Below are 25,478 nucleotides of genomic sequence, written 5' to 3' on the forward strand. Positions count from 1 at the left end.
AATATACAAAGAAATGAAGCCCCCTCAAAATATGACATCTGTACCATCTCTTCCATGCCATTAGTCTGATTAAAAACTTTACACAATCCAGACGACGGCGCTGTGTGCGAACGATATAAAAGAAGCGGCTGAACACCCTTCTTCACGTTCAGGCACGCAGTGAAAAGAAATGATTCAAAATGAACATCCCACCTTGTCAGTTCGATACGGAGTGGTATTTCTATGGTGCCTTTTTGTGATGTGCTGAAAGGCTCGGATGTTCATATGGAGCTGTGGTAAAATTCTACCTTTTTTCTGGTTCCATAAAAGTGACAACTTTTCCACGAGAAGACAAAAGGACCTGCAAATACCTAGTCCTTTTTATTTTTCAATGAATTGTTCATTCCTACCCAATTTCACAGATGTTCCTAATGGAAGCTTATAGAGACTCGCTCACTGCTTCGGCCCCGTGTCAAGACGGAAACAAATTTGCGTTTAGTTGTAAGCGTTTTTCCACACCCAAATATCCCCATAACAATTCGAAACCTCTTAAAACATATTCGACTGCTATAAAATAAAAGGATCGTGATGCTCGACAATAGCCGGGATCAACCGAAAGGAGCACACAAGCCGTCGTCGTCGACGGTGCGGTCCTCTCGAATAAAACATGCACTGCGGAAATCGAGATACATGACATTCGTGTCGTACGTGAAACCCCCAGCGAAACGTGCATTAGGAACGTGACAATCAACTTGAGGCAGTCAGCAGCAGGTAGCCAGTGTTGTTGCTTGTGGGGTTCAGGGGGTTTAATGGTCAGACCGACTGGATTTGATGGCGATTCAGAGTCAACCTATTTTCCTATACCAAAAAGAGTTTCATAATGAGGCACTTTGACGTACCAACGTGAGGGCTCTAAGCCAAGATTTTATAGACGACGATTATTGATATTCATTATGGAACGCACATTAGTTGATAATAAAAACTTTCTCAATGTCCTGATTTATATAGCGTCTCGAGCAATACGCGAGGTGCATGATGGTCGTAATGATAAATTTAGTCTTAAACAATTGTTTTACAACCGGCAATGTGATAATGGAATGTGATTCCAAATATTGAAATGCAAGATGAAAACTACATTTCTTAAGTATAACCTGTCATAAGACAAGTTTTGTACTATTCCATTTCCACGTGTAATCTTTACAGATACGTATTTTGACCTCAACTGTAAGGCCGTCTTCAGTGACTCGTACTGGGCTCGACTTGCTCGACGATTAGAGATTTTAGTAGTAGATTTTGGTTTCACTTGAGAGATGTACTTTTCATTTCTCATTTCGATATCTTGAATCATATTCCACTATTCCATCGCTGATTGAAGTAAATAATTCTAAATTAGATATATGGGTAAAAAAACACACTTGTATTTACGCTAGATCCAATGATTTCTAATTCATATTGTTGGCTACTAGTCGATATTAAAATAAACGTCACATACATGCCAAGAGTTCCAATACGAAAAAAAAGATCTTATTCCTTGCTATGTCCGAATTACCCCCATCCACCTGCAATATTCTTACAATGAACAGCGAAGACCCAGCAAACAAACAAAAAAACACCAACCCATTGCAGCGGAAGGAAAACAAAGGCTTCCCACGGGAGCTGCAGGTCGGTCGTGCCGGGCTCGGAATCGGAAAAGGTATCGCCTGCTTTGAAATTGATAAGAGTTACTGTTTTCCAGGCGAAGGAACACACCTATCCAGACATCCCGCGTGTCACCGGGCCCAGGGTATTCCCTGCAAAGGGAACGAAAATCAACCGGAATGGTGTTTATGGATTTGTACTCCGTGAGCAGCAGACAATCGCAGCACCACTGGCTGGTTCCCGATGAGAGCGGAGGAAAAAAATCATTCCCATGCAATTTTCCCAACCCTACGTGAGAAAATCGACCTGATGTGGAGTACGCGTTCGGGATACCGAATGGGGAAATTGCTTACACAATCTTATATGTGTACGCCCTGGCTGCGCACCATGCATGCATGCCATGGAATTGGCTTTCAGCAAACCCATTTCCGGGCGGATTCGAAAATGGCTGTTAATCGCAGTGATATGATGACAGGTTGCCTGTGCGAATTCTATTGTATTGGGATAAGGAATGTGTGAAGTTTAGTAATTTCTTTTATTCTACCCAAACGTGTATGGGAGGATGATGTATATCATTATGAATGCAATTTGATTTATTTCATTATTCATCAGTTTTAACCGATCAATCGCTCGGTAGAATAATTGATATCTTGTCGACAAAATCATTCAAGTTCCCAGTTCTCAGTAACCACAAGGACGTTGTTTTTCCCTAGGCAAATTTGTCTCAAATATCTGTCTGCGATAACAAACATGAGGAAAGCCATTATGGTGCAATTGAAAGAAAGGTACCCTCAGAGATACTTCACCCTTCCGTGTCATCATTCAGCAATACCTTGGCTCCTACATGCTAAAAATAAAAATTACTAATTACATTATTTAGTTTTAGGGGGCTTCGGTGGCCTAGTAGGCTATTGTAACGTTCGCTTTCTGAGCGGATGGTTATCATTCATTGGTTCGATTCCCAGCCCCTCCACCGTCAGACGTCGACAGCGCATCACCGAGGACGAAGCTACGGGAGATGCGACCGTCCGACAGGGCAGCCTGTCGACAAATGGCAATAATGACCCTTCTCGGAGGTTGACGGACTAGATTATGGCAACGAACATTCCATAGAAATAATGGACACACGCTCAGTACTCATGAACGACTTTGTACACAACGGATGTAAGAAATTTAGCTGGAGATTCTAATAAGCTCTACAACACATTTTAATGTTTACAACTTAAGCAAGTTACAGCACTTACAGCAAGTAAAAAAAACTATTCGAAAAGATGTTTTTACTCATGTAACATGAACTTCCTAGCTAAGCTGGTGTTTTTAATCAACTAATCAACTGCCAACTAAGTCTAGCGTACTGAGGGTCGTGGGTTCGAGTCCCATCGAAGGGAAAGTGGTTACCTCCAATACATTTTTCAAATCAAAATCTTCCACATAATGTACATACTCACATCTGACTTTTCAGAACATTGTAAATCAGCGGTTCTCAACATGGGTTACATGTACCCCCGTGGGTACCTTCGCTGGCCCCGGGGGGTACCTCAAACAAAAGTGCGTAATGGTGGATGTATTACAATTATTATTCAATATTATTAATAAAGTTTTGACAATTGTTTTTTTTTTTTGAATTTCAAAACTTTGTCTTTGTCTTTGTATGGCGATCAGTAAATTAAAGCCAATTGAATCCTGCCCTTCACAACCAGCACAGTGTATAAAGAGACGGGACAAGATCAACAGGATAAAACGTCGAATGAACAAATTTTAAAAATCTTCTACTTGATCGAAACAAAACAATGAATGATATGTTAAGAATATGCTTCTGAGCTAAAATCTAAGGTCTAAAGGTTCTGAAACCACCATTTGAGAGGCATGAAGGCTTTTTTTTTCGAAAAGTCAGTTGCTTTATTGCACAAGGATTCTTAGCCTCCTTCTACGCTTCTCAGAAGCCTCCTTGCAAGCAGCTCGGAAGCCTCATTTTAAGAGACCTCTTTTCTCTCGCATCTTTTCAAGTGGCACGGAACCCTCCTTTCAAGAGGCTTAGAGGACTCCTTCCATGAGGCTCGGAAGCCTCTTTTTCAAGTGGCTCGGAACCCTCATTTTAAAGTCTTGAAAGATTCATTTCAAGTGGCTCGGAAGCCCCTTTCAAGAGGCTTGGAAGCCTTCTTTCAAAAGGTTCGAAAGCAGGAAAGTTAGGAAGCTTTCTTTCAAGAGGACCGCAAGCCTTCGGAAGCTTCCTTTTAAGTAGCTCAAAAGCCCCCTTTTTTAAGGGGCCCGGAAGCCTCCTTTCAGGAGGCCCGGAAGCCTCCTTTCAAGAGGCCCGGAAGCCTCCTTTCAAGAGGCCCGGAAGCCTCCTTTCAAGAGGCCCGGAAGCCTCCTTTCAAGAGGCCCGGAAGCCTCCTTTCAAGAGGCCCGGAAGCCTCCTTTCAAGAGGCCCGGAAGCCTCCTTTCAAGAGGCCCGGAAGCCTCCTTTCAAGAGGCCCGGAAGCCTCCTTTCAAGAGGCCCGGAAGCCTCCTTTCAAGAGGCCCGGAAGCCTCCTTTCAAGAGGCCCGGAAGCCTCCTTTCAAGAGGGACGGAAGCCTCCTTTCAAGAGGCTCGGAAGCCTCCTTTCAAGAGGCTCGGAAGCCTCCTTTCAAGAGGCCCGGAAGCCTCCTATCAAGAGGCCCGGAAGCCTCCTTTCAAGAGGCCCGGAAGCCTCCTTTCAAGAGGCTCGGAAGCCTCCTTTCAAGAGGCTCGGAAGCCTCCTTTCAAGAGGCTCGGAAGCCTCCTTTCAAGAGGCTCGGAAGCCTCCTTTCAAGAGGCCCGGAAGCCTTCTTTCAAGAGGCCCGGAAGCCTCCTTTCAAGAGGCCCGGAAGCCTCCTTTCAAGAGACCCGGAGGCCTCCTTTCAAGAGGCCCGGAAGCCACCTTTCAAGAGGCCCGGAAGCCTTCTTTCAAGAGGCCCGGAAGCCTCCTTTCTAGAGGCCCGGAAGCCTCCTTTCAAGAGGCCCGGAAGCCTCCTTTCAAGAGGTCGGGAATATTGGTATCACCGCGATAATTTTTTAATCTATGAATCAATATGGTCGAAACTTAGGTGAGTTAATATTCAAGTTATATCTGAGCTCTGGTCAAATTTTCAGCAAAATTGGTTCACACGCAATCGAGATCTAGATCTCCAAAGTTGACCATTTTGTATGAAAAACGGCAAGTGGGTTTTTTATTATGCAGGTCACTGTACACTAGTACCGCCAAGCGGATGAGTCCCGAAAAAAAAAAATGATGTGCGACAGTTTCGTTTTGACTTCTTGAGCAAATTTGTTGAAGACGACAACTTTCTACATCTTACGGATTCCGCTATATCTAGCCCAAGGAAAATTCCCATATACACTAGCGCCGACAAGCGGATGAGTACCGAAGAATAATGATATGCGATAGGAATCCAAAATAATTTTCTTATATGTATTAGCTTGAACATCGAGCTGGTGAGCACCAACCACGTAATTTGTATGAAAATCACGACTTGCTCCGAAGTTTTGAGGTCTCGAGAGGTCATTTTAGTCCCATCGGAGGTCTCAACATCTCAGACAAATCTTAGAGGACGGGAAAATTTGTGAGTCCCAAAATTGTTCAAATCGGTTCATAAACGGCTGAGATACAGCGATTTCAAAATAGCGTTCCGACTGTTTGGGAGGCTTGGTTGTTGGAGTGTTAAACAAATATTATTGCCACAACATGTCACAATAATTATGAGTTTTATTAGTAAAAAAATAGGTTTGAAAAGAGTTTCTCTTTATCACTTTTTTATGGACCTTGAACATTTTAAGTATGTCACAGTGTCATATCGCCTACTCCTGATGTTCACATTATACGTATATTACCTCCCCTCCTCCTTAATGGACAACCGTCCATATGAATTCTGTAAAACTAAGTTCTAAACTATCTACGTGGATTGAAGATGGCCCCTGTAACCATGGCATATTTTATGGACGGTCCTCAGGACACATCACGTTGTGCTATGTATCTCTTTGTGTGATTGCTATATCTTTTAAGTGTTACAAATATGCGTCCATTTATCCCGATTTGACAAATATGCGTCCATTTGATCGAATGTGACAAATTAATTTCGGGTTTTTATTTAAATTATGATGTTGGACATCAAAAACATCAAAAATGGTAATAAGTAACATGTGACATTTATGCGTCCAACGGCAGAGTGACTCTAGCGTTCTTATAAGTACTTTTGCTTCTACTATAAGTAATGCGTAAGACAGATTATACTAACCACACTACAGTAATTATAATTTGCTTTTGACACTGTGCAGGGCATCTCATATATATATAGTAGCCCTGTTTGTCTGTGACTAGCCAACCAGACGCAGCAAGCGGGGAAATTCTCACAAAAAATAAAATATTTGACACTTCAATTCTTTTTTACTATCAGATGCAGAAAACAAAACCAGTGACAACCAGACACGGCATACGATGAAAAAAAAATCACAGACAACAGACGTTGAAAATTTTGATTTTTTTTTTAATGCAGGAAAGAATCTTGCCACGGGCGCTACTGCGTCCACAAATAAACTAGTGCTTGATAATTAAGTATTGAAATCTCATCTTGAAGATCTCATATTACATTTATCATTTAACATATCTCGCGCTTAGTTTCATAGGGGCGTAACTGTATTGATCGATTTCTTTTCGTCGATGTTTTATTTTTATTTTTGTAGCGAATTGCGCTAGTTTGTCGATGATTTAATGGTTTGGTGCGATGAAGGATGAATATATCTTGCAACAGAATCTATAATCACGGTTATAACTTTTGAATCAATCGAGTTATTAACAAAATATAAAATCGATTAAGAGAAATCGATCAATACAGTTACGCCCCTATGAAACTAAGCGCGAGATATTAATCATTAATCATATAACATTTAAGTAAAATCATATGCAAATTGTAGCAAATAAATTAAATTTAGAATTCATATGAACACAATTTCCTTCAGGATGAGATCTAAACCAGCATGTAGGTAGCTTGTAGCTTAGAACCTGAGCTAAGTGACAGTGAATAAAGTATGAATATACATGTCACAAAGACTGTCTTTGTTGATAATTGTGGAAGTGCTCCGAGGGATAACAAATTGGTAAAGGGTCACATTCCATCGAAAAACAACCATCCTTCACGCGTATTGGCTATAAATTCTTGAAAAGCAAAGCATCAGGTGGTGCCATCACTGCCAAACAGAGACACCTCCGAGACCTCGAGCCTTTCCGTCACAAAGTGCACTACGGTGGTAACACATGTGCCATCCCGCCGCGACGACGACGGCACCGGTGTGCACGCGGAAATTCATCATACTCATCAAGATCCACATCGTTACTTATTCCATCAATTTCTAACTGTCACGCAGCGCCGGCGGTAGCCGGGGCCAAGCGAACAAGACGTTAGACGAACGTCACCATCTTCGCACTCACTCAGGGCGTGTAAAGTTCGATACCGTTGGAAGCGAATAATCCACCAGGGAGATAAGACACCACCACCGCTGCTGCCAACGTAAAAAGGCTCGGAAGCGTCTCAAAAGTGGATGCGGAAATTCGATTCACTTCGTTTCCACTTTGTTGTATCGACGAGGAAAACGACGGCGATGACAGCGACGAGTGCCACTGTGGGGAGATTTTGTGCGCACAGATGTCCAAAAATATGATTTAAATACGATTCATAACAAGAATTGATCTTCATACACGCCATAAGTAACGAAATGATTGTGTTACGCTGATGCGGTGTTGAAGTGATTTGGGAAGAAATACAGATCAATAGATTTATTCATATTTTTTTTTCGATCTCGACCTTATAGCCAGGTTTGACAAAACTCCTCAAGCTCGTTAGAGTAACTTTGAATAAAATCATCACTAGTAGAACGCTGCGATCGCATCCTTATGAATGAGTGGAAGCGTAAATAAAGCGTTGGGTGAAATAGCGCTCGAAAATCGTAGAGGCTGTTTTGAGTGTGAGTGACAGTGAGTGATTCACTACAAAAAAAAATGAACGACAAACTCGCTCTTGTTTTGCGACGTATAAGCACTGGTATGATGAGGCTCATTGTTGTGAGTTTTAATGCTAATACTTGCTCCTCAAAAAAATCCTGACTCTTGCTCATTTTCCACTCGGCGAGGAGTTTATGTCATCACTCGCTTTTAGCGACATGAACCTTAACTCATATAATGAATAATAAGATATGAGGAAACTGTTTCATTATTCATCCGACTGTAACAAATTTATCTTATCTCGAAATAAAGGAAAGCCGCGAATAAAGTGAGATCTGAGTGTTTTCTTCTGCTTTCAACAGTATCTAGACATAGAAAACAATTAGTGCGCGTTGGACCATGTTTTGATTTATTAGCAAGAAAAGCAAAATCATTGCGTTTTGTTTGTTTCGAGTACGAGTTGAGTCGAGGTCGAAATGCGTATCTTTATAAAGATACAGATTACAGATATTAAAGATTACACTAACAATTAAATGGAACAGTACGTCTCACGACATGGGAAACCAATAGATTTGAAATACTCCTCAAACAACATTGTTCAAATGAATGGTTTTTGCCCATCCGTGGTACCACAGTTCGGTGGAAGGTGTTTGCGCTACACAGCCCATCAGTGTCATTTTTATTTTATTATCGCTGAATTAGTACTGAACCTGCTGAAGGAAGGCAGCTGCTCCCGGCCGCACCGCGCATCGTACCGACGACACGGGTAGGTAATACAATACTTTCCCAGACGATGCGGTCCCGGGAAAGGAGCAACAAAAAATAAATCAGTTTTTTCCGCGTTGTAAAAGATCAGCCCTCAACCGACGACGATTGCGCTATAAAATGTATAACCAAATATTGCGAGTGATACATAAAAATCCTTTTCCATTCTCCCACGACTGGGGAGGGGGAAAGGGCTCGGTTCGATCAGTTGATGGGACCGGCCGCCCTTCCAACCGTATGATTGGGTCTCGGTGTGTTTGCTGAATATTGAAGGAGGGTTTTCCTTTCGAAGTGGATCTGAACGATTTATGGCCATTCTGGGATGATTCGCCGGAACGGCATATTTTCTTCATTGCAAATAATTCAAGACTTAATTGTTTTTCGCCCCGGTCGTTTTGGCTCCAGGGTGTTCTATTCCCACCATGAGTGGTCCAAAACGGACGGGAAGTGGGTTTCGGTTCCGGCTCACCGAAAGTGATGATCGATTTCAAAATGAGTTTGTTGGATACTTGAGTTTTTTTTTGTCTTCCAACGGAGGAATCGAAATGTAATCCTTTTTGCTCAAACCCTATTAGAAATGATTTCTATCGAAAATGAAAGCAACTTTTACAGCGCTATCGAATGACAAAGCATGTCCTCTCAATGACATGATATTATTTTTTAATGAATTTCCGCTGGGAAAGGCTAACAGCCAGTGAAGGACGAGTCAAGTGTTATCTGCCACTTATGATGGTTCGTGTGGATTACGAATTCAGCTGTTATGCTGGTTCTTAGAAAACAATAAATTCCTAATTTGAACCAACACGCAATCAGTAAAGTTGAAATAGTAAAACGTAACAAAAGGAAACTTATTGTATCTTCTTACCAGTAATAAAAAAAATCATTAAATCATAGAACTAGTCGATTAACGAATGATTATCAACCAACTTTATCAATACTGGTGCTGGCTAAAAACTCTTGGAATCGTAAATAACGCCCCCGTAAAAAACTTTTGATACGTTTAATTTTAAGTCAATTGCTTATTTCACGTGTTTTTGAAACTGGAATATGAACAAACTGTCCTTTCAATTGATGGAGAACAAATGCCCATGCTTTGAGATAGAGCATACAAGTTATAGTGCAGTTCGAAGACTTGTCCTTCTGACATGTGATAGAGTAGCTTCTTTTATCCATATGCATGTAATAAAATTTTGTCATATTTTAATTGCTACAGTCAAATTGGCCCAAATCTTATGGCTAAGAAATCGAGAAAATAATTCATTCCTAAAAAAAATATATATTTTCGCTATAACACATATCCAACGATTATCCAAAGTTTAACAAATGTTTAAATTTGATCAGATTTCATTAGGAAAATGTTGTCTATTGATCCCTCGTTCTTCTCTTGTTTCCTTTTTGAATTAAAATAATGGTGGATTCGTTCGATAAGTTTAAAGAAATCATTTTCCTGGTACACCACAATGCAGTTTTCTCGTTTTTACGATGTTTTGCTCATCATGCACGGAAGGATGTCCTCTAGGTCAACAATATTTATATTGAATCACGATCTCAGTATAAAACTACACCATTCCCGAATGATTTGGGAATTTGGGCTTCTTCTTCTTCTTCTTACTGGCATTACATCCCCACACTGGGACAGAGCCGCCTCGCAGCTTAGTGTTCATTAAGCACTTCCACAGTTATTAACTGCGAGGTTTCTAAGCCAGGTTACCATTTTTGCATTCGTATATCATGAGGCTAACACGATGATACTTTTATGCCCAGGGAAGTCGAGACAATTTCCAATCCGAAAATTGCCTAGACCGGCACCGGGAATCGAACCCAGCCACCCTCAGCAGGTCTTGCTTTGTAGCCGCGCGTCTTACCGCACGGCTAAGGAGGGGGCTTTTGGTCATTATTTTAATCTATGCTGATTTTTTTTTTTTTTTTTTTATCTTTCGTTTATTTGGAAGGCTCATTTGCCGTGAAGCGTTACGGAGCCGAAATCAAGTTTAACAATAATAATCTATGCTGATTTGTATCAATAGAATTACATTTACGACATGTTTCTTGATCTCTGCGAATGATGCTTGGAAAGTTTACTACCGTTTGCAATTATATCATTGACGAAAAATTGTGGAAATTTTGTCAGCTAAAATCAAAATTTTGTTCTACTTTACGTTTCCAGTTGTTAAAATTACAAAATTTACTACAGGATTACTCAAAAGCAACTTGGAAGGCCCGGAGACCCATAGTGTTATATACCGATCGACTCAGTTCAACATACCGAGATGATGTCTGTATGTGTACAAACAAGTAGCATTCGAAGGGGAATGCGGTCCCATTGTTTGCTTTTGAAAATTGGTTCGATCGGACATTGGATTTCGGAATTATTGTAAAACTATATTTGGAAAAAAATCAAAATCGAAAGATTTTTTTTTCAGAAAAGGTGACAATGCGTATTAGTTAATGCAAAATGATACAAAACATGTGATTCATTCTCCTAAAGTGCTTTTTTTGGCCTTTCTTATGATTTTTTTAAATACGTTTTATGATGCACGAGAAAAGCATCAGCAGTGCTAGGTGGATCAATATGTTTTTTTTTTTGTTATTTTCTGTATGTTTTGCTGATTATATAAAATGATTATAACTGATTATATAAAATATTTCTCAAAAAACCATGCTTTATTTTAGCTACTGGGTCAATGAGATTCAAACCATGGCTCGTGTAGTTGAGATACAATTGATTTCGTGCTACTTATAAATCCATTCCAAAGAAGTTTTTGCTTAATTAGTTCTCTCATATACCTACTCTGATTTGGAAAGATTACATATACGGAATTTGGCACCTACAGCAAATTCTTCATTAGTAGTTTGTGCAACTAGTTGCAAAAAGATGATTTTTTCAGCAAGAGTTGTACGTTTATCCATCAAGGCTTGCCAAGTTGGATAAATACTACGAGTGCTGACAAAATTGAATTTTGCAACGAGTTGCACACGCTATTTTTTTTGCAATGACGAAAAATGGGCTTTAATATGCTAAATCTGTACCAAAATAATACAATTTTATTGACTCCACATGATCAATCTTGCCAAAATATCATGCTGCTACAGGAAACAAATATATTCCATGTTATCGTGCCACATTGTATGCTTGACAGACCATAAAGCGATAGATAAACCTGCCTTTGGAGAATTTGATGTAATGCCCATTATATTATTTCATTTATTATGTGACACGGAGAGTACACTATTTGAAGACTCACCCAAGCTAATTCAGCTAATTGTGGTCATGCAACTACTGTTCTAATGCTGGTTTTTCATTATAGCACCCAAATGGGTGCTATAATGGATTCTATGCAACCCATTTGAGTTGCATAATGTTCATTAAAGCACCGATTTCATTGGTATGGAAAAGTAGGCCGTTTCATCACTCAAATGTCAACAGTAAACCAAGTATTAGTTAGTAATAGTTAGCAGCTTATCAAACTCCTTATAGTTTCGAATAATAATGTTGAAATCATCTGCGTATACGATGACTTCAATAAATGTATCGTTAATCAAAAAACCAGTTATGCTATCAGATAATCTTCTTATTAGTGGTATATAATGTGAAAAGAAGTATACTTAGAGGACATCATTGTCTAACTAATCTATTAATTTTCATTAATCTCAACAATCTATTTATTTCGACTAAAATAAAAACTCCCCCTAAAAAATTAGAAATTTTTCATAGAAATATAGGAAATCGCCAATAAAAACTAGAGTATGAGCAATGCATAAATATATAATTTCCACAAATAAAATTCCCATAAGCAATCAAGAATTTTCCACTAAACAAAAAAATAGCACATTTGAAAGTAAAAATTGCAATTTTAAAAGAGGACTTTTCCATAAAGAAACCAAAATGTTCCACGGAAAAAATACAAAATTTCCATAAATAAATCAATATTAGCATTAAATAACTACAAATATTCCCACAAAATAACAAGAAGCAACTAACTCAAAACTATTGACAGTATCCAGAAATACCAACAAATACTAGCGAAAAACTACAACGTATGGTAAATTGATCGAAAAGCCCTGGTTGGGAAAGCATGAGACACAACGCCACCCAGTCGATACAGCCCACCCAGTTTTAGGTAACACATGATTTCAGTCTCCTTTAAATTTAAAAAAAAAATCACTGAACAACTATTTCTATTACTATTACTTTTTGGGCAATCTTTAGGGCCCACGTTTTGGTTTGATGGCATTCGAAACATAAAATGCGGTTTTATAATTTTCTAGAATCTGTAGAAGGTAGAAATCAGGTGTTTCCAATACGGTGTTGCACTGTGTTCATCAACTAACTGACAAACGCCATAACAATCGAACTAGCAACGGCTTCTTTGTTTGACAAAAATCGTGGATAGTAGAAATATCACGAAATACTATTGCGAGACAATGAGTAATATTTTCGCAAAGTTTAGAGTTACCTGCCCATTGCAAAAAAAATTTATTTTTACAAAAAAAAATAAAACTTTCTACGAAAAGATTAATAATCCGTCCGTTATCTGCACCCCACCATAGATAGTACGCAGCACTTTCCTTTCCAAACCAAAACTCCATTTTCGGCAGTCACCAGTGAGCCCAAGTACACAAATTCTTCTACCACCTCGATTTCGTCACCACCGATGCAAACTCGTGGTTGGTGGCTCACATTGTCTTCTCTTGAACCGCTTCCTATCATGTACTTCGTCTTTGACGTGTCCGGTCCGATCATTATTGTCATTATTTAAGAAACTGGCTCACTACCCGTATGGAAATATTGTATTTAATTCCGTGTAACATTTTTATTTCTTCTGTAGAAAATTTTTCTTATATAATTGCAATTTTTGCTTTTAAAAGCTTATTTATTTTTGTTTTGTGTAAAAGTCTTAATTCCTAATTTTTTATGGAAATTTTATTTTGCTGACATATATTTCAACTCTTGAAGTTACAGCGTTATATACATTCCGTAGATACGTAATAAGCGATAACAACCAAATTTATCTAGCACTGTCCAAAGATAATTATGGTCAACTCTATTGAAAACCTTGTTCAGATCAATACTTAAAAAGTGGACGGAATGGACGTAATCAAATGGCATCGCTTTCAAAAGGTCGATAACATTTCGCCTCCTGGGTTTATTGTTTATTTGTTTCAATCCAACTGACAAATGATAGTCTTATTGAATCATTATATAACTAATTGGATACACTAACTCTTTTACATCGAATCATCACACCTAATTATATAAACAACATTGGAAAACAATTACTAACATCAAAATTTTAAGCTATTACATATTCAAATAACAGTATCATAACGTAATCATAATCATAATGTAAAACAAATTATTTCTATCCCGATTTCTATACACTAAACCATTGGGAATCCGGTTTCCATGTTCTAATGCGTAAGCTTACAAATTCTCTGAACTTTATGCTGGATGGCCACGTAGATGAACTCAAAGATATAGTTTTCCATCGGACGTTTAAAAAAATATTGTGAATGAGGTATAATCAAGACTTTTCACATTAACCCATCTTGGCACTAATTTGAAAACGTTAACTATTGCATCGTTTGCAATTCCGTTAGATTTGCGAACCATACTATCGATTAAAAAATAATAAAAACGTTTCTTCCAAATCAGATTCTATTGAACAACTCTCTTTAGGATTGCAATGCGTTTGGAATATAGCGTTATTCCCATCAAGTAGTTTTGTGGATGAGATTGGCGTTGATGAAACCACTGTAGAATTGAGGAGGGACTTCGACGTTATAGCTGATAAGGTGCTTACGATGCCATTGATCTGCGACTTTATTCCCGCTAATTCAGATTCAATCGATGATGAGCATTCAGGCTGAGGTTTACCCAACGAAGCAGTACGCATTTTGTAAAAACGATCCAAGCACAGATCGCACATCCACAGAATGTTGTTGTTTACTAAGCACTCTGTGTGCGTCTCTGTAAGTCCAACACAATCGGCGTGGTAGCATTTATTGCATTCTCCTTCACACACAACGAAAGATTCGCTTCTATAGCATCGACGGACAAACCACATTTACCGCACTCAATTGTTTAAAATGATAAACAGTGAACACAATCTTCAATCCAACAACTAAACCGATTATATTCTGGTTTTCATAGATTTATTGGAATGCCAATGGCTCCTAAATTATCGGAACTGCGGTCGATCCAAAGATACTGGGCTAGTATAAACATTAGAGCTTTGAAGGCATCCAAAATTTTGCATTATGGAAAATTGAATGCTGTATTGGTCTTACGCGGTAATATTTTTATTGCTTAATAATAATAACGTCAATATTTTAATTTTTGACAAATGTCAGGTTAGCTTTCGAAAACCCCATCTGTTTTGTCACTTATATAAGAGTTGAAAACCAAAAAAAACTGCTGAATATAATTTTGGACTGATATTCGCCTAGTTTTGGAAGAGCATCAAACTCATTGTTCAGGCCGGTTCGTACTGCAGCACTTTTTTTTTTCTGATTTTTGTTTTCCATTTTGTAATAGTTAGAGGCTTATTTTAGGAAAGGTTTATTAGGAAGGAGTGAAACTCTTTCGGCCTTAATTTTAATGAAAAGTTTATAAACGCAATTCATCATCGTTATCGGTCGATAATCATCTAGTGATCTACCATTATTCGCCTGTTAAGGAATAAGAGTAGTAATACCATCTGCAAAACCTTTTGGTGGACAAAAGGATTCAGACAAATAATGTTTGAAAATGTTGAGTCGAGTCAAGTACGAGACACCGAGGACTGCCTTACTGTTGAGGTTTAAATGCGTAATTGTCAAAGGAACAATCGAGTGGTGGAATAAAAAGGAATTATACAAACTCGTCTTATGATAAGTATTGAAAATGTGTAGTAGATCATCCTTTTTCAACATTGAAATTTATCAAATAAAACTCGTACGATAATCCACCTGGCCCCGGTGATTTATTTTTGAACAAAGCTTTAGACATTTTCCTAATTCATCTATTGCAATGGAATACATTAGGACTGAACCCCAGCATACTTACTATCAAGGACTGCACAGCAACGAACGTGGTAAGGATATATGTTTGAGGTATTTCAGCTGCTGATGCAAGAATTTGACGTCGTGAACGGCGTGGAGTAGCGTGATGCTCGAAACATGGTTCGTTAGGGAGCATCTTCCAGATGACCAGAGCTTATACGTTGACATGATAATTAAAGGTTTACATATTTTCTGGAGCTAGAGAATATCAATTTTTTAATTAAACTTTTTGATTTTTTAAATCTTAGAAAACAAATACATATTTGCTATTTAAAATCAATAAAATAACATCGAAGTGTGTTGTTGGCTTACTTAACATCTACAGTGACCTGCATAATAAAAAGCCCACTTGCCGGTTTTCATACAAAATGGTCAACTTTGGAGATCTAGATCTCGATTGCGTGTGAACCAATTTTGCTGAAAATTTGACTAGAGCTCAGATATAACTTGAATTTTACCACACCTAAATTTCGACCATGGGGTAAAAAATTATCGCGGTAATACCAAAACGATTTTTGGCAAAACATTGATTTTATAATATCTTGAAAACTACAACTCTAAGTGTACAAGTATATTCCGCACTTTTTTGTATTGCCAAAATACGCGATTTTGCTGAATAAGCCATCAGTTTACAACCTATAGAATTCAAGATATTTAAAAAATAAGTTTTTGTCAAAAAAATCATTTTGGTATTACCGCAATAATTTTTTACCCTATGAATCAATATGGTCGAAACTCAGGTGTGGTAAAATTCAAGTTATATCTGAGCTCTGGTCAAATTTTCAGCAAAATTGGTTCACACGCAATTGAGATCTAGATCTCCAAAGTTGACCATTTTGTATGAAAAACGGCGAGTGGGCTTTTTATTATGCCGGTCACTGTATAAAGAGATAAATTTCATAAATCATCAGGATAAAACGTTTCATGCTTAAGCGTGAATTTATTCACGTTCTTCGATAATGAATACCGAATTCATAGCCTTTGCGTATGAGGTATACGAGAACGGCAAGAATAAACAAACATAGATATGGAGCTACAGCATCATGATGATGTAATCTTGACATGTTGGATTGCATGACGGGTACAACTTAAAAATGGGCACAATGAAAAGCATTTCCTATCATGTTATGCTGATCAATAGGCCATATGTAGTGAATTTTCTTAAATCCTTCGCGGGCTGCACGAAAAAGCTCAGAAAGCTGTTCTTTGGGAATCACTGCATTAGGTTTTTTTTATCATTATCGTCAAGCGGATTCAATGGGTCAGTGGAGGAACCATGTGGTACTTCCGCTTTTACTTCAGATTGAAATCGATTTGAAAAATATCTAAACACTACTTTCTCTAGCTCACTAACGTCCACAATAATAGTATTGTTCCTGGTCGATAAACTTGTTTTCAAGGCTTGTTAAGATTCAAAGAGGTGTTTGCCTCTCGTTTATCGTTGTTCGTTATCTATTCTACAATCATGGATAAAAACCAAACATGCAATACAACAGGATAAATAATAAACGCCCAAGGACGGTAGACTGGCCCAATAGTAAGCGCGTAGCAGCTAGTAGTGACACTTCCAACGGAAGAGCAGCTAGGTGCAGCTTCTCTAGAAGATGGCTGCAGAGACATTTGATTCGCAGCACGTTGGATCAGAAACACGACCGATGTGATGGCGAATGTGCGCAGAGCGGCTAGAGCGCTGCTCATGAAATTGCTGCATCAAATATGTTTGTTCTTTGGGAAGTTGATCTTAATTAAATCAAATAATCGACTGAGAGAAAAAAATGAGCTATTTTTTTTGTTGGAAAAAAAATGAAAGCAGAAAAAAGTTAGTTAAGGACTTGTACAACATTGCATGCTTTCATTTAAGAAAAAAGTTCCAGTTCTCATAAACCAAGCTTACATTTTGTTAAGAAAATTATTTTGAGCTTTTTAGTGGAATGTCTTCACTTGTCATAAGACGAGTTTGTACAATCCAATTTAATTCCACCACTTAATTGTATCTTGACAGATACGTATTTCGACCTCAACAGTAAGGCCGTCTTCAGTGTCTCGTACTTGTCAAGATACAATTAAGTGGTGGAATTAAATGGGATTGTACAAACTCGTCTTATGACAAGCAAGCTTACATGTTGTATTTAAGTTTCTAAAGATTTCATGATAATCGGTTGATAGACTTATTTTGGCGAGTCGATCTGAGTAATGCAATTCGATTCCGTACACCTTTCAAAAGGCTTCTGATTTGGATTTATTTGAGAAAATCTGTATTTCCCGACAGAAAATAAACTTGAAAAAGCCGATGCGTAAATTTAAAAAGTTTTATTTTTAAACGCGCATCACCGCCAAACTGCACGAAAGAAAAATTCTTACTTCCTCCGTGGTGGTATCCCATTTTCCGTTTCATTATACGGAACACCCGTGATATGGCGAATTTGCATATTTTATTCTGGAAGTATCCGTTTTAATCCAATAGGTCGTAAACTCGTTGACGATGAGATGCCACCACCGCCGCCAACCGAAGAAGGATGCCAATGTCGGTAATCCAATCTGGTGCGGTGTCTGCAGCGCCCCAAACAAGATGTGTCACTTTTCTGCGGTTCCCCTTCAGTTTTTGTTTAGCATCACCCGACCCCCAACCCCTCCCCCCTCACTATTACTGCCGTCGTCAATTTGACTGTTCTCGATAGGTACCGCGTTCTACCTCACCGCGGGAAATGAATCTTGATGCGGGATGCTCACGCCAAGCAGTGAAAGTGGTTCCGTTTATCATAAAATCTGGAATGGTCTAATTCCAAGGGTGAAAGATCCGCTCGAGCTTTTTTACGTTACGGGATGATTTTAAAAAAGATTACCTTCTTCGAAGAAAAATCAAACAAGCCTATTTAAAAAAAACGGTATTTTTTATTATACCTAAAATGATACAATCTTATCCGAAAATCACAGATTGCCATCGTTAGTAATCGAATTGAGATGAACGATGATTCACTGTAACAGATTGAAGCATTTGCGTATCGATTCGCAGACAAAATCCACCACGTAAAACAGATCATCGCTTTTTTTTCTTGTTCCGACAACCGAAGCAGTGATGGGAAATGTCAAAAAAATGTCATGGGGTTGCTATTACTAATTTGCTAATAACTTTTTTCAAAAGTCCTTTACAACTCGGATTTTTTTATTAACATGTAATGCTTTAAGGATCCCACAACTTTGCCAAACAGGTCATTGTTCTAAATATACAGTGTGAGGCATGATAACGAATTTAAAAAAATGTCACGGAATGTCATGACATTAATGTCATTTGACACTAATTCGGCTCTCACGCCGCCATTTTCAGTTTTAGAGCAATGACCTATTAGAAAAAGTTTAAGTATCCTTTGAGTGCTTTATGTTTATATAAAACATACGATTGTAAATTACTTGTGAAAAAAGTTATTAACAAATTAGTCCCATGACATCGATATGACATTTCCCGTCACTGAACCGAAGACATTTCGGCCTTATTTGGCCCATAATTCAGACATTGTCAAACCTCTTCAACGGCCCTCTGCTGACGGCTTGTTCCGCTCGGTCTTTGCATGTAAGTCGGTGGGTTGGTTGCTCGTGGGTGTACTAACGCTCTATCAGTATGCAAAACGTAGCAAAACAGTATGGGGATTTTACACTTTCTTTAGCCGGTCTAATCCAAACCGGCAAAAAGCAAACTGCTGTCCTCTACCGGATTAGAGAGCTAGCTCGAGGGCACGAGGCACCGTAAAACGGTAGCTTTTGTGCAAAGTTGAGAGATTTCCCCCCGATGATAGGCTGCTGCGGCCTGGGCTACCGGGCCTTATTTCATGCTTTTGTCACAGATTAATTGCTTAAATTGGCATTTGGCTCCGGGGCAGCAGCAAGGATCGGCACTGAAGGGGTCATCTCACATTAAATTGCATTTTAATGGGAACCTTTCGTGACATTAGGTGCTTCATAAATTTCGGGCAGACGTTGTCGAGATGTTCACCAGGAATATCCGTCATTCGAGGTCGAGACTGTAGCATTTAACCCTGGCATTAACCCATCGCGGAAGAATGGCAGAAGCGTAAAATATGCTATTGTGAAGTTTTAACTTGTGAATAAAGACATTTTAAATGAACATTATAAATTCAATTCAGAAGGAGTAGAGGAATGTTTTTACATGTCGAGAAAACAAATTGGTTCTTATTCTATTTGATTTCATTACTCGATATTTTGAAAGTGACTGACGCAACCCTTTGAGGTTCGTACTGCACTCGACTGTGTTTCGATTGTGCTTTTTTTACGTTATCTTCGATCGAAGACGGTTTGATCAGAAATATTTTGTAGCGGCCAGATGAATTACCACCATATGATTAAATGGAACACTGTTAATTGCACTGCGCTACGCACTATGAGCTTCCTTTGGAAGTGCACGTTACAAGCTTTTACAGTCAGACAGGAATGGGAAGAGATTGTAAGTGTAAGTTATGATTGTTGATACTTGATATCGAAGTATGCCCTGCATCAGCTGAAAGTCTTGGAACTGTACAAAAGAAAGAATAGAGTGAAGGTGGACTGATTTTAAGAACTTATATCTAAATCACTTAAGATATTACACAACCCTTACCACCTAATTTTACATTGAAACATTGAGAAACAAAGACGTCAAAAAGTACTCATCTGTATATATAAAAAATAAATGGTCTGTGTACGCATAACTCGAAAACGGTTAGATGGATTTTCTCCATGTCTTCAGCAGATACGTTCGCTATAGTTTCCGATTAATTTAAAATCACGAGTAAAGTTGAATAAATCCTGGAAAACTAAAATAAGGATTCGTATGGAAATTTCTCAAAGGGATTTCACAACGCGCATTTTCGCCTACTAAAGTGGTAAACTAGTATTTGAAACGTTTGTTTGAGAAACTGTGACATGTGAAATTTAAGATCTTTTTAGTGGAATGCTGGAATGTATTCAACCGTCTAAGACGAGTTTAGTACTCTCCATGTAATTCCACCACGTTTTATTATCTTTGCAGATACGTATTTCGACCTCAACTGTGAGGTCGTCTCCAGTGTCTTGTACATGACTCGACTTGAGAAATGAGATTTTTATATATTCCGAATCCTCGTCCAAAAATACGTATTCGGGAAAACAAAATGTTTTGTTCGGATATGTATGATTTTTTTTTCGCTTGTTTGAGAACCTACTTATGTACACGCGCTTTGAAGAGCAATCGTGGAATACTGCTTGCAGATATCGAATGGATGTTGAATATTGCCAAAAACTATTGATCTGTACACGGAAACAAATGCATATCCATAATCATGAATTAAAAATCATGAAAATCAAATTTATTGTCATAGCTTTGTTTTTCATTAGATGACCATGGAAGCTATGGGATGAAATCCAAGAATTGAATTAACTTTTCACTAACTGCTGCTTGCTCATTGTTTACCATCAATTTAAATTTAAATTCAAATAATTTAAAGGGGAAGGTAAAAGTTAGAGAATACCCGGCATATCCCGCAATGGCCAGGGGAAAGAAGTAGAATAGATTCACCATGGGATTTGAAGCTGTACCTCTGTAGATTAAAAATATCAAAGGAAGTGAACGCATAATGTTGAAGAGACAAACCAACCTCTCGCTTATGAGACATAATTACAATACGCCAGTACAATCTTTCAACTATATAATTGTTGAACTTCAATTTATATTAAACGAATCAAAAACCTCAAGATGATTTTTCAGCATACCTATTTGTCGTAACTCAAGAAATAATTACCTGATATGTTGCCTCCGGTGAGCAGTATTTGAGATTCAACCTGAAACGAAAATAAAAACAAATCATGAATAAATGTTTGAAAGTATTTGAACAGCAAAAATCATTCAGTCCTGTGGTATGGCATGTGGCTGCTTAAAGTTCTCAAAATTATAGGCAAATGAAGAATACCAGTTCGAACTGAAGTTGCATAAGATTTCTTCCAAAGCCAGACGCAGGAGTCAGAAACCCAATGGAATTAAAATCGATAGGCATTGTCGGACCTTTTATCAGAGCTGATGAGATACAGGGGTCTCAATACATGGAGCAGAGATCATAAATTCACTAACAATATAACTTGGAAAAAAAAATTGCCATAACTTCTTCTTCTGTGCCGCCTCCAGCTGGAACTTGGCCTGCTTTCAACTTAGTTAGGCATCAGAAAACATGGGTTCTTTAGCCTAGGTATAAGTACCAGGACATATGGGAGAAATACCTGTGTCCCATCCCTGGAAGTACTCCCAACGTCAACTTTTCACTCACCCCCTGAAAATGGAACGGTTGGTACGGCTGCCCCCGTTTCTTCCTTTCGTTTATTCAAAGCTTTTCGTTGATCATGTTATTCGTTTCTGAATAATCTGATTGCCGAGGAGTTATGAATTATCTCCCAATTTGAAGCCTGCACGGTGGGCCTGGCCGTTTTAATATTTGTATCCTATTGATGATATGCTGCAAATATTAATGCAGACAAGAAAATGATCGGAAACACTACCGACATTTCCAGGATGCTTTTCAATACTGGTCGTGCATGTGCTAAGACAAGAAAACATGGGTTTTTGAGAAAGTTGACCTAAAATTATTTAAAGAATCCATTAAGCGAATAGAAAATGTTGACGGGGGAAATCAATTTACTACTACTACAGTATTAATTGCTTTAAGTATTGGAATTGCTTTAAGTATTGGAATAAGATGAACAGAACATAAGCTATATGCTAAATTTATGCTAATCAATTTACACAGTAATGCTCACAGTCAGCTACCAAATATGATTATAATAAAACTTTTATGTAACAGAAATGCAAAAAGCATTACTTATATAAATTTTATCACTTCACACTGATAGGTGGTACGATCTGATACACAAGTCGTGTGTCCGGATGATTGGATGCTACATCATGGACGCAGCACGATTTCAATCACACACTTGCAGCTTGTGCTTTTCTTGACCAAGTAACAGAATGTGTAGCATCGCACTATTCCGGTTGCATGAAACAACTTGCACTGCGATGAAAGCTTCCACTGGTCGGTGTAATCGCTGCGCTATAAAGAAAGCTCGAAGCGAAGGGAAGTGCGCATGTCTGAAAATTTTATGAACGAGGAATTCTCTGCTATGAAAACTACACTCTGCGGTGAGCCTACCCAAAATTGAATTAAATCGGAATCAATTTAGTTGAAAAACGAGTCAACCAAAAACGAGCAAATTATATTACTTCATTAACTAAACTTTTGCTAAATTGATCATGGGGTATTAAATAAACTGACACAATGAGGTGTAGTTCACCGTAAAATGACAATTAGGTAAGTCAAGAAAAATATCCTTCAAACGAAGTAGGGGAAAAGACGGCTTAGGCAGGTTTTGTTCTATTATTGGCAGGGGGTTTTTGTCGACCAAATGTTATGAAATTTGGCCACAATATTCTTTGCTATGCAAAGAATGTTTAGGCCGAATTTGAGCATAATCAGTCATAAAAAAACCCCTGTCAATTATAGAACAAAATCTGCCAAAGCCGTCATTCCCCCTAGTAACATTCACTTCATATTGGGGGTTTGAGCCCAAAAAAAATTGGATCCAAATGTGTTTTAAAACAGTACCATCAAATAGCCGAGACGCTCTTCATGCAAGTGATTATATGCCATGAAAACTCTAGATGCAAATTTTGTCATCTCACCGACTGAGTATAAATATAAAATTCTACTACGTATTGAGAATTAGATAAACCGTAGGACATCCTGGCTGAACATGTATCATTGTATCATATTCCTAACATTTACTCCGAAAGGGTTATCCTTGACTCCAACCGAACTGTTCACATCACCCTGAAGCTGTTTCCTTATTCGTCACAGTTGTACTATAATTTTCGGAATCATACCAATATTAACTCCATACGAAATTTCGCATCAAACGTGATTCCATATGAAATTCACCTCGGATAGGAAACTCAAATCGAGAACTTGCTGCTATTTATAGCAAAGAAAACTATATTCACCTCATTTTTATTACGGATAAATTGTGATCTGTGCATGACAACATATACTTGTATCAGATAATCGACTAGGAAAATCTTTATGGAAAAACAACGTGATATTTTGCCTTGCTCGCACAACAAAAAGGTGTACTCTAAAAACCGACTTTTTTGAAACAATTGCTATCACGTGATGAAATAAGGCAGGGAATGCTTTAAAGCACGCACCTGTCGTTCGAATTGAGGAAATATTTTCCACATACATTGAAAGCTTTTGAAAATTATCACAAAAGTTGTCAATTAATGTCAAGCCACATTATAATGTAGAAGCATTCGTCTAGAACGTTTTTATCGGTACAGACCCTATTCGATTTTGGCAACACATTCGGAACGTTTATATTGTCAAAATTTAATGGTTTTTGTCTTCTCATGAAACTTCACATTTCATCATTTATCGGAACACACTGTGACACTTTGCGGATCCCAAGCGTTTTTTAGGTATTTTTTACGACGGTTTTAGAATCTAATAATTTTTTACACGGTTTATTTATTTCACACAATATTTGTTTTGTCAATACTGAATGGTTTTATTGCCAAATTTTGCATTATTTGTGGAAATATTTATTTGTTGCTCATACCCTATAATTTAAATTTGCTGCCTTGCATGAGTATATCTTGTGAGGCAAGTACAATTGATATTGGATACACTATGCCAGTGGTCCCCAGCATGATTTTATTTCTCAGTTCAAATTGCATTTTACAAAATATTGTATACTAGCACACCCGACGAACTTCGTTTCGCCTTGAATTGATTTATTCTCTGATTCGTTCTCGAGTTATGCAGAAATTTATTCTTCATTTGTATGGGAGCCCCTCGTTCCAAAGAGGGGAGGGGTCTCGAACCATCTTAAGAACCTTCCCCGGCCCTGAAAACCTCTGCATACAAATTTTCGAGCAGATCGGTTCAGTAGTTTCCGAGTCTATAAGGGTCAGACAGACAGAAAATCATTTTTATGTATATAGATTTGAATTAAATATTTTATTCCTGTGAATCTTTTTCAAATAAAATATGTACTTGTACTTTCTACAGGTTTTATCGCTGTAGCAGATTTTCAATCTTCAGTACCCTTTTTGCAGTAGCGCACTTGACACGAAGCTTCACCAAAGCATCTTTTCGGCTCATTCGGAGAACATATTTTAAGCAGTTTTCCCATATGACCATATGTCAATCCATTCTGTAGTTTCGATCTTATATTTTCTATGGTTGACGTTTATTGTGCACTATAACTTGTCGTAACAAATAACGAAGGGTTCTGGAAAAATAAAACCCATATTAGATTCTTGGCAGCATCCTCTCGAGATTCTAAGAATCACTCACTCAAAATTCTGAGCAAAATTCGTTCGAGATTCTAAACAGAATTCGTTTGCCATTCTAAACAGAATCCGTTTGGAACTCCGTTTGGAACTGTTTTAAATTCTGAAAAGATTTCGTGGGCCGTGGGCCACACTTTGGGGATCACTGCACTATGCCCAAGGAGTTAAGACTGTTTCCATCCCGAAAACATCCTGGACCGGACCGAGAATTGAACTCACCATCTTGGGATCGGCAATGCTACGCTATTGCTCGCAAGGCTCACTGGAGACTGGACACCAAAAAATTCACCATTTAATTGAGAGTTTGTAGTGGGCATTGGGTAAATAATTTGCGGATATTTTCTTGTCGTGAAACAGAAAAAGGCATATCACCAGTGTTTAGTAGATCGTGCACTTGGATGGCGAATTGTTTCGTTCGAGAGGCACTCAATGTTCCACAGTTTGCTAAAACCAGCGGACACAGCAAAGTGCGATTTTATGGCTACGGATTTTGGTCAATTCGATAATTATATTTTGTAGAGTAAAATGATACAGTCGCATAACTGGCCAGAGAAAATTAAGATTAGGATGGTCTAATCGGTAATATCGATATTACCGGCTAATTTTGAGTACCGAAAAACCGATTTTAGAGGCAGAAAATACCGGTATTCTCGGTATTTCAAATTTTGCCAATGACTTTTTTCTTCAATGAAATTGTGAAAACGGTAAGTGCAGTAGTAGTTCTTTTCCGGAGATCA

The 25,478-nt window shown here is 38.2% G+C and overlaps 1 protein-coding gene across 3 annotated transcripts in view; it reads right to left on the minus strand.

The window, feature by feature from the left end:
* LOC134212337 (tyrosine-protein phosphatase Lar) overlaps nt 1-25,478 on the minus strand; it is a 612,250-nt gene that overhangs the window by 501,120 nt on the left and 85,652 nt on the right. For all 3 annotated transcript variants that reach the window (XM_062690096.1, XM_062690098.1, XM_062690097.1), the window contains one exon: nt 21,149-21,188. The gene's annotated coding sequence lies outside the window, so the exon portion shown is untranslated. The remainder of the gene's footprint in view (nt 1-21,148; nt 21,189-25,478) is intronic.

The sequence above is a fragment of the Armigeres subalbatus genome, chromosome 2 (genome assembly GCF_024139115.2).
Source record: "Armigeres subalbatus isolate Guangzhou_Male chromosome 2, GZ_Asu_2, whole genome shotgun sequence".
Classification (NCBI taxonomy): Eukaryota; Metazoa; Arthropoda; class Insecta; order Diptera; family Culicidae; genus Armigeres; species Armigeres subalbatus.